Here is a 9971-nt window from a genome sequence, read left to right as displayed (position 1 = left end):
CTGGTGCCATCAATTTCTGCTCCCTCATTCTGTTATCAATAAAATTAACCAACTTTGCTCAAGATACTTATGGAGAGGCTCAAATACTTCTGCCTATGGAGCAAGGATAAGTTGGGGAAATTTGTGTAAACCTAAATCTGAAAGAGGGCTAGGTTTAAAAGACTTAAAATCTTGGAATAAGGTTTGTATGATAATGCTTATTCGAAACCTCCTTGCTGGTCACGGTTCCTTATGGATTGCATGGACTCATTCTTATGTAATTAAATCCAACGATTTTCGTCAAATGACCTCTAGTGCAACCTCTAGTTACATATTCAAAAAACTTTTGAAACTGAGGCCATCCCCGTTCTAGACGCTGGAATAACGAATGCAAAAGGGATTTGGGAAGAAGTTCGAATCAAGCATGATAAGGTCCCATGGCAAAAGCTTATTTGGTTCCCTCTTCACATCCCTAAATTTAGTGTCATTGCTTGGTTAGCTATCCTTAATCGACTCCCAACTAGGGAGAGACTCTTACGAATGGGACTCACCATCAATGGTCAATGTATTCTATGATGCAATGCTGCTTTTGAAATGAGAAACCACTTATTTGTTGATTGCATTATGGCAACTTCTCTTTGGAATGGTATTTTGTATATTTCTCTATTGTCTTTGCCTCATATGTCTTGGGAAAATAAGCTTACTTGGGCTTATTCAACTTGGAAAGGTAAATCTCTCTTAACCTCCATTATGAAGATTGCATGGAATGCTTTCATTTACAAAATTTGGGAGGAGAGGAATAGACGCATGTTTCAAGGGAAATCAAGAACTGCTGAAGACTTGCTTGATTCTATTAAAGAAATTGTTGGTACTCAACATAGAAATAGAGACTTTAATAGGCTTGACAATTTTAATAGGCTTCTTTGTAACAATTGGAACATAGGTTGATTTTGTTGTACAGTAATATTTTGTTGTACAGTAATCTTTGATCTCCTTTGAGATTTTGTATGAACTTTCATTTGGATAATAAAAAGCTTACTTATCCAAAAAAAATTAGTTGTTTCTATATATATATAATGATTAATTATTAACTTAATCTTACCTTTATAAGTATAAAGATTAATTGTATATTAAGTCTTTTCTTAATTAACATGCTTCGAAAATTATATGTTTGAATGTATTTTAATATAATTATATTTTATTTAAAAAAATTAAAGAATTATAAATAATTTAGATATAATATATATATAAATTAAATTTATTTTTATTGTAATTTTACCTTAAATTATAAAGATGGAATTTTAAAAACATTATTCAATATTGTTGATATGAGAAATGAAGATGTTATGGTTTATAGCATTTCATTCTTTCTAGTTTGGACGATAAATCGCAGACAATCGCAGAAGAATATGACAAACAATCCTATGTGAGAAGAAGAGAAAAAAAGATTCGCCTTCTCAAAACCTTGCATGTGATTTATATATAAACTCTTAATGTTAGTGTCAAGCTTAGAATAATCGTATAAATTATAATTAAAATTTATTTATGCCTAAAATCTATGTGACCATTTGATAGAATATGTAAAATTCTTAATTCGACTGTGAGAGGTTAATCATTGATAATTCAAAAACCAAAAGAATAAGTTTATCTGCATAAAGGAAATAATAGAATAGTTTTTTTTATATAATAGTGAAAAGTAAAATAATTTTATAAAAAATAAGATACTTTAGTGACTTATTAGGAAATTGTGATAACTTGCGAAATGGATAGGATAGCCAACCGGGTGAAGGAATCAAAGCAAATAATGAGAGGAGGTGTTATCTCGTGCAGGTACAGCAGCCGCCTCTTGTTTGACTTATTTACACTCAACCTGTCATCCGAACCTATCACACGTGATATCTCGTCTTTGCCTTTTATGTATTTCACTATTTCTTCTTCTTCCAGATTTATTATCTAGTTAATAATAAATAATTAGTTGTATAATATTTAAAATTTCAAAAGACTGTTATTTTCAAGCAAATAAACCCATCTAACACACTTAATTTTTATTTTCTGATTAAAATAATATTATTCAAATGATTATCATTAATAACAATCAATATATCATAAAAATATTTTTATAATGGCACGAATCGAGCAATCTCAATGGTAAAAAAATTGTTGTTCCTTGAGGTTTCGGATTCGAGCATTAGGAATGTCAGGGGTGCAAGCATTCAATGTCAAATGATAGAGAATTTATCTTTAAAGAGATAGTATCTTGTATTTACTCCATATTAATAAAAATAATAATATCATAATGAAAGCATTCTACACAAAATAAGGTTATCTTAACAAAATAATAAATCATCTTATTAACATCTCATTGAATCTAACATAAATATATATGATAAGAAAAAACCAAGTATTCATCAACTTAAAAGAGTGATGGAAAAATCAACTTTGAAAAACAATTATAAAAATAAGATAAATAAACAGATCGATATGAACGATCAATTTACATAAAAATATAATCAAATAGAAAAAGAAAAAAATGATGACAAAAATAAATATGAGAGAAGAAAAAAGATGAAACAAGGAGGGTTGATAGTAATATGACAATGACAATCGATTATAATTTTTGTCCAAAAACATAATGACAAAATTACTTTTTAATATTTGTGCAAATGATGGTTTTAGTCTTTATTTTTTTATTAAATATTTTAGTCCTTAACATTTTAATTTTTTTTATCAAAATATTCATGTTGGAATAAAATTATTAATTGACTAACGGTTAACACATATTGTTGACGTTACATATATGTGATTAATTATTGACTTGGAGCATGTCATACCATCAATTTGAGTAATATAACATATATCAAGACATCACTTTAGTGACATAATATATGCCACATAAATAATTAAGGAAATTTAAAAATGTCATGTAAGCAACACGTGTTGACTATTAATCAACTAATAATTTCCTTCCAACATAGAGTATATTAACTAAAATTAAATTGGTGGAACTAAAATATTCAAAAAATATATGGTCCAAAAATACTATTTATGCAAACAATAGGGGTAATTTTATCATTTTACCTTCTTAATTTATTATGTTATCTTTCTTTTCTGTTGATTGGTCATATTTTACCTAGTTGATTTGATATTGATACTTAATATATTTAATTAATTTACCTCTAATTATATTTAATGAATTTGTTTATTTTGTGATTAACACTTTTTTGTTCAGATACATCTCTCTTCTCCGTTTATTTTAAGATGTATAGTAATAGTTCACCGACTAAGGGATTTTGATGGTGACATCTCTTCTCTAAGATATATATAATAATAATAATATTAAATAATAATAATAATAATAATAATAATTGTTTTCAAATTTCAAACTTATATTGGATTAAAATAATATGATTCAAACTTTGCAAAAAAAAAGACTATATTTTCAAATGGAAGAATATTGAATTTAACATCAATACTACGTGGCATTATCTTAAAATGAAATATAATATTTAATTTGGTTTAAATCAAATAAACTTTGCAAGCTTTTGAGAGAAAGATAAAACGAGAGAATAGAAATGGATAGAGGGGGCGGGTGGGAGATCCCTAAAATTTTTAATTTTTATATATATTTTTTATTGAAAATCGATTTTTATCCCCTTTAAAATCTTATAAGTAATCTTACTCTTAAAATTTTATAAATTTGGTTCTTCTAATATAAAATTCTACGTTTGTCCATGCTAGAAAATATTAGAGGATGAATGTATTTTTTATAATTTATATATTTTTATTCATAATTTAATTTGTATTGTGAATAGAATTTGATAATGTGAATAGAATAAGTTGATGTTATAAATAAAATAAGTTGTGTTAGAAGGGTTATTATGATCAGGGATTTAAATATTGGTTTGTAAGTGCAATAATACTTGTTATATAGTGGTAAGGTTGCCGTCCTCTACCGTTATTGCATGACTGCGATACTCACAATAGCGCTCACTATGTATGCAACCGTGATAAACTCAATGCAATCGAAAATATGCCGCAACTACAATTTAAATCTCTGATTAAGACAATCTTTTTGCAATATATAATCTAAATTAGTCGATTAATGAATTAAATATCAATAATTATACAAAAAAAAAACTATATTTGAGTTTGATTGTTTATCCCCGCTAAGAGGAAAAGTTGGGAATCAGACAGAAAACAATTCATATGAGATTAAAAGTTCTCTTTTGCTTCTTCATATGCTGTGAAGAACAGCTGTTGTATGATGTACGTGTTTGTTGAAATGAATCGTCTATAATCCTTCGTCACGCTTGAATCTAAGACAGCAGGCCAACACAAGGTGTGGATGGATGGATGAACAGCATTTGTCTCGCAACGAATTTAAATGCCTATTGAAGGCTGCCCTGCAGTGCGGTACCATGAGCGGAGCCTCAACTTTTTTACCTAGTCAAAATACTCTACAAGCATAGCTTCAAAGTAAAATCATATTTATTTAATCCTCGACGTTGGGCCACTTAGATCTTATAAGTTAAGATGATTAACCTGAAATTTAACAATGAATGTCCACCGATGCATGCATGGTGGCGACTCTGATGCTTTTCCAGCTTTTCACGACCCAAGTCTCATTCAAACTGATGCAAAAACGTGTTATCAATCAAAACCAGGGTTAGTAAACAATGGCAAATTATGTGTTTGACAATATCACATTTTTTAATCATTATCAATCGTAATCGTTCGGTAATTTCAAAATGCATGATTGTTCGCTATCTGGAATGAATGCATCTTCTAATAATGGTGCTACCAAGAGGCCCACAGGCCACAACATTTTAGGGCTAAATTAGCCCCACTGTTACTGTTACATAAAAATATTATAACTACGTGCAAACAGACAAAGGGAAAAGCTCCAAATGTTGATTGGCACACCGTATTTATCCAGTAGGCTCAACTTGATAACATAACAGATGGATGAACATTTGTTAGCTCTACACTGATTTAAACATCGGAAGTTATTCAAAGATGCCATGGCCAATGGGGCCCTTAATTTGCAGAGGTTCCTTTAGAAGGCGAGATAGACAAGGGAAATGAGAAACCTTTCCCTTGCTTTCTCCATGTTAGAATTAAACCCAGATAGAGAAAATCCTTGGAGAAATGATGGGAAAATGGCTTTTCTTTTTCTCAAAACAGTGAACAGATAAATTTTAAATAAAGACTCGAGGGGAAAAACACTGTAATTGACATAGAAATTTCACTTCTTTTACTGATTCCAAATAGGAGATTTAATGACAATTGGAGCAGGAAAACATTTCAACAGCAGTGATTGAAAGAGATGTGACGATGGGAGCTGTCCTCAATTTCCCCCACAAAGGGAGATGTAGACTCCATGAAAATGGACCCAGGTGTTCCACTATGACAGCGATCCCCCCCCCGGATAGTAACAGTTCAACGCTTGTGCAAAAGCTATAACACCCTCTATTTTACCTCAACTTTTTTCTAACGTCCCATTTACCACGATTTTGACATAAGTAGCTATTTCGATTATGCATCCTTAGTTGTAAAAATAGAATATCGTTCTCCTTATTAGTTCGGGTTCAAATGAGTGTACTGTTTATTATCAATTAACTAAAAAATTTTGAATAGGTACTTTCTTGAAATCACCTCAGATAAATAAATAAAAATGACATAAGAAGCATCCCAATTAAATACAATACATTTCCCCCCTATCTTTAGCTTTTAATTTCTCCCCACACCAAGGAGCAAAAGCAATTCTTTGTCCATTACAATTTTGATTGCAAGCTCCAAAGTCTAGAGCAAATAGCAGAATTCAATCCAACAACATACCCCACCAACTATAATCCATTCCATATGAAACATTTTTTTCAACATCATTTATCGTTTTGGGGTTCTATTTCAGGGCATTGGAAAAGACGGCGATATAATTCCATTGCAGCATGAATGTGTTTTCTTTTCCTTATCCCCGTTATGAGTGTTCTTCTAAGTAAACATTGAATCAAATTGCTGGAATTGAAGTGCTTAAAATATGTACAGCAGAGCTAATTCATACCTCAAAGCCCTTATATGTATCATTGTTCATTCTTGGAAGGTTTCAAGGACCAATTATGGCAGGACCTTTTAACTTGTCATTGGATTGTCCTTGTGAGCTTGCACTTTGAAATAAAGATGGTGTCTGTATAATTTAGACTACATAGCTTCAAGAGCTCCGAAGACTTTTGCTTTAGGACGGGATTGCAACCGCTCTGAATCACGAGAAGCAGCTTTGCTGCTAAACCGGCTTCTACCGCAACCGAGGAGCATTCCTCGGGGGCAAGTTTACATACAGACCACAGAATTGACAATGCGTATTGAGTACAGCTTTCTGAAACCCTCATCAAAAGCCTCACCATATTCGGAATTGTGTTCCCGCAATCCTTCAATGCCTCTTTGCCTTCCGGCAGAGAAGATAATGTGTCCAATATGAAAAGGCCTAATTCCAAGCAATCTGGCTCCAAAGCAGGCAACAATTCAATCAATTGAGGAACGGCTCCAATACTCACAATCAAACTAATGACTTGTTTATGTAAGCATATATATCTGAGCAAGCTAAGTCCGGGCAAAATTCCATTCGAGTGCCTCTTATCCTTCACTAAGTGCATTAGACCGACCAATAGCCGATGGCTGGAGATGCTCTCTGAACGAAATTCCTTCTCCTCCATTAGCTTCTCTATCAATCGTGTACAATGGATCCTAGTCTCCACTGACCCTTCATTCAGCATATCTACCATCAAAGAAATCTTCGTTGGCTGCATCAAATTGGTTTTGGATTCTGAATCAAGCTCCAAATTGACAAGAATGGCAATTGCTTCGGAACCAACAGCATGGGAAGTAAATGGACCTAACAACGATGAAATTAGAGCAACTCCACCTTCATCAACCACCGTCTTGATTGAAGTAGCATGCACTGCCACGACTTGCTTCAGCTCCTTCAAGGCTTGAATCCTGGCTCGACCCTTAGCCTTCTTCAATGTCTGAAGAAGCTCACATACTCTTCCTTGTACATCCTCGGATTCTTCTTCATAAGCGAGTATTTCTGCGAAAACCAAGTCCAAATCAAATGGTAAAGGGTTCTATTTGGAGTTATAGAATCATCCCAAAGTTCCTGCATTGTAGTGGGGCAAGTATAGTGCCCCAAATTGAACCATTTGAGAATGTTGGACCTCTCATAGGTTTGGCCAGTGCAAAGAGTAACAGGGTCTTGCATTGGCTCAAGAGAGATTGGACAAATAAACACAGAAGGAATCTCAGGTAAATCAAGCTCCTCAGTCATTTTCTTCAGATCCAACTTCTCACCAACGGCAGCACCAATGACTCCACCGCCAACAACACCACCAAAACCCCATCTTTAACAGCAGTGTCCAATCTAGAACCTGCCCATCACCACTACCATCAATCCAGCAACAACATCCCGTCCCTCTTTGAGGTTGAAACATAGGCATCTTTGAAACCCACCTTTTTTCCTTCAAAATTTAAAAACACTAAAGCAACACTGATTCTCAAGGGACCAAAAAAGAAAGAATTTTTTTTAAACCCCTCCACCGCTACCCCAAAAGAAGCTCTAAATTCACTTCCCTTGCAGCACCCTTCAACCTACATTACGAGAAAGGAGCGAAACTTGTGTCTTCCACTCAACTCTTCTCTCATTGACAAATCATAAAGCAAAAAAAAAATACCCTCTTTTTTTTTTCTCTCTTCTTCACCCCCTACAGGCTACAAGGTCACACACGTATGCTCCATTCCCTTTGCTTTATCCTGATCTCTTTTCTATGGTCAAAAGTTACTCATTTTACACACATCATAATGACAATAATATCACTAATAAACACCACAACAATCAAGCTCCCATCTTCCGCTTATTGTACAAGCTTCAGAAAGATAAAAAAAGGTTGTTGGGAATCATCAAGTCCCCAAAACAGCAAAAACAAGTAAGGAAAAGAAAGTAATTACTTAAGAAAGCAGTCAAAGATCAACAGATATATAGTACAAAAGCTAATCAAATAACCTCTTTTCCCCTAAACCCAACCAAAAATGTACAGAAATTTAGTGAAAGTGAAAGAAAAACACCCAGATAGAAAAACAAAATATTTCACTATTCAGTGAAGATTATTAAGAAAATGAAGCTATTGTCAAAAGATGCCTTACCTAAAATAGAGAAAAGAAGAAGAGAGAGGTAGAGAACAGAGAAAAGCCATGCCCTGCGAAGGCTTCCCTACTGCACTTCTTTTTGGCAGTTGCTTGTTGGATTAAAAATAAATTTTTAAAAACTAAGAGAAAAAAAAGCTACACACGGAAAATTGGTGTTTTTATCAAAAAAAAAAAACGCTAATATTATAATATTACTTATCATGTATATTTCCTCTAAATTTAATCAAGTACCTTTTGATAAGGTTGAGAAATCACGTTTCAATGGACGATACTTCCAAGGTTTACATCAAATTTCTTAAAAATATTTAAAAATTTATATTTTAAAAATATTAAAAAATTAAACTATAAAACTAACATCATAATTTAATATATAGTTTTCATAAGTTGAAGAGGTTAATGAAATTAGTTTGTATATGTATATTGAGTATTTAGGTTATGTTTCTTGATAATGTGATATAAAACTAAAAGGTATATTCTTTAACTTTTTTATCTCTATATCTAATTAATCTACTTATACACTATTATTAATTACATAAGTTAATATTTATTATTAAGGTTATTAATTAAGATTATATATTTTTTTATATGTTAATATATTTAAATATTTATTTTTAATTATGATTCAAATTTATGTAAACATTAAAAATATTTCATTGATATATATATATGTATTATTTATTGAATATTAATTAGATCTATAATTAAGTTGAATTTAATATAAAATATGAAGAAAAAATATTGTTTGGTGCCATGATATAAGATATGAGGTTTATATAGAAATTGTCAAGAAACATAATTAAAAATATTAGATATTAAATTAACTTTTAAAGTTGATATATATCAATTAGAAAGTAGTTCGTAATCTAGATTTAAAACAAAAATATATAGTATTTTAAGACGTTTGAGTCGTCCGAATATAATTAATCTTATATTCGATCTTACATGAATATACCATTTCCCCCTTTGATATATATATTTTTTAAAAGTTAATTTTGTATAAACTTTAATAATAAATATTAACCTAATGTAATTATTTAAATATATTAACATATAAAAAATATATTAACATATAAAAAATATATAATCATAATTAATATAAACCTTAATAATAAATATTAACCTAATGTAATTTAAAAAATAGTGTATAAGTAGATTTAGATATAGAGATAAAAAAGTTAAGAAATACATATTTTAACTTTTATCACACATTATTAATAAACATAATCTAACACTTTTGTATGCATATAAATTAATCTCATTAAACTTTTCAACTCATAGAATTAATATGTATTAATTACAATATTAGTACATATAGTTTTATTTTTCAATTTTTTAAAGCATATTTTTTAAAAATATTTTTAGAGAATTGGATATAGGCGTGTCTCTTGAAACACACATTCTGATGTCATGTTAACCCTTCGATACACCTAAGCAAATGTGCATTTCACGTAAAGAGCCTTATGAGAAACGGTGATAGATCGGTAAATTTGGAGAAACAGTGCCTGACAGGTAATTTGATAATATTTGGGTGTTTTTGAGTAAAAATGCAATGTAATTAAGCCATAGTAAAAAAAATTACCAAGTTACCGGTAATTAAGCCACACGACCCGCAACCACCGTGCTGTCATATCTGTTTTTTTGCCGTAATCTTCCCGCTTTTACTTTTAAGTACATTTTTAATTTAACAGTTAATAAAGGTATTAATTACAAAATGTTGATTTCCATTTATGTCCCTGAGGTATTTTTCCCAATTTCTACTATTTGTAAAAGAAAACTTTAATGATTTTTTTTATCTA

The 9971-nt window shown here is 31.0% G+C and overlaps 1 pseudogene; it reads right to left on the bottom strand.

The window, feature by feature from the left end:
- Positions 1–652: 652 nt before the first annotated feature.
- Positions 653–8069, bottom strand: LOC120173387 (annotated as a pseudogene).
- Positions 8070–9971: the final 1902 nt, after the last annotated feature.

The sequence above is a fragment of the Hibiscus syriacus genome, unplaced genomic scaffold, assembly GCF_006381635.1.
Source record: "Hibiscus syriacus cultivar Baekdansim isolate YM2019G1 unplaced genomic scaffold, ASM638163v2 tig00111947_pilon, whole genome shotgun sequence".
NCBI classification, from domain to species: Eukaryota; Viridiplantae; Streptophyta; class Magnoliopsida; order Malvales; family Malvaceae; genus Hibiscus; species Hibiscus syriacus.
The sequence above is the reverse complement of the archived record's forward strand: the minus strand, read 5'-3'. Positions and strand labels throughout refer to the sequence as shown.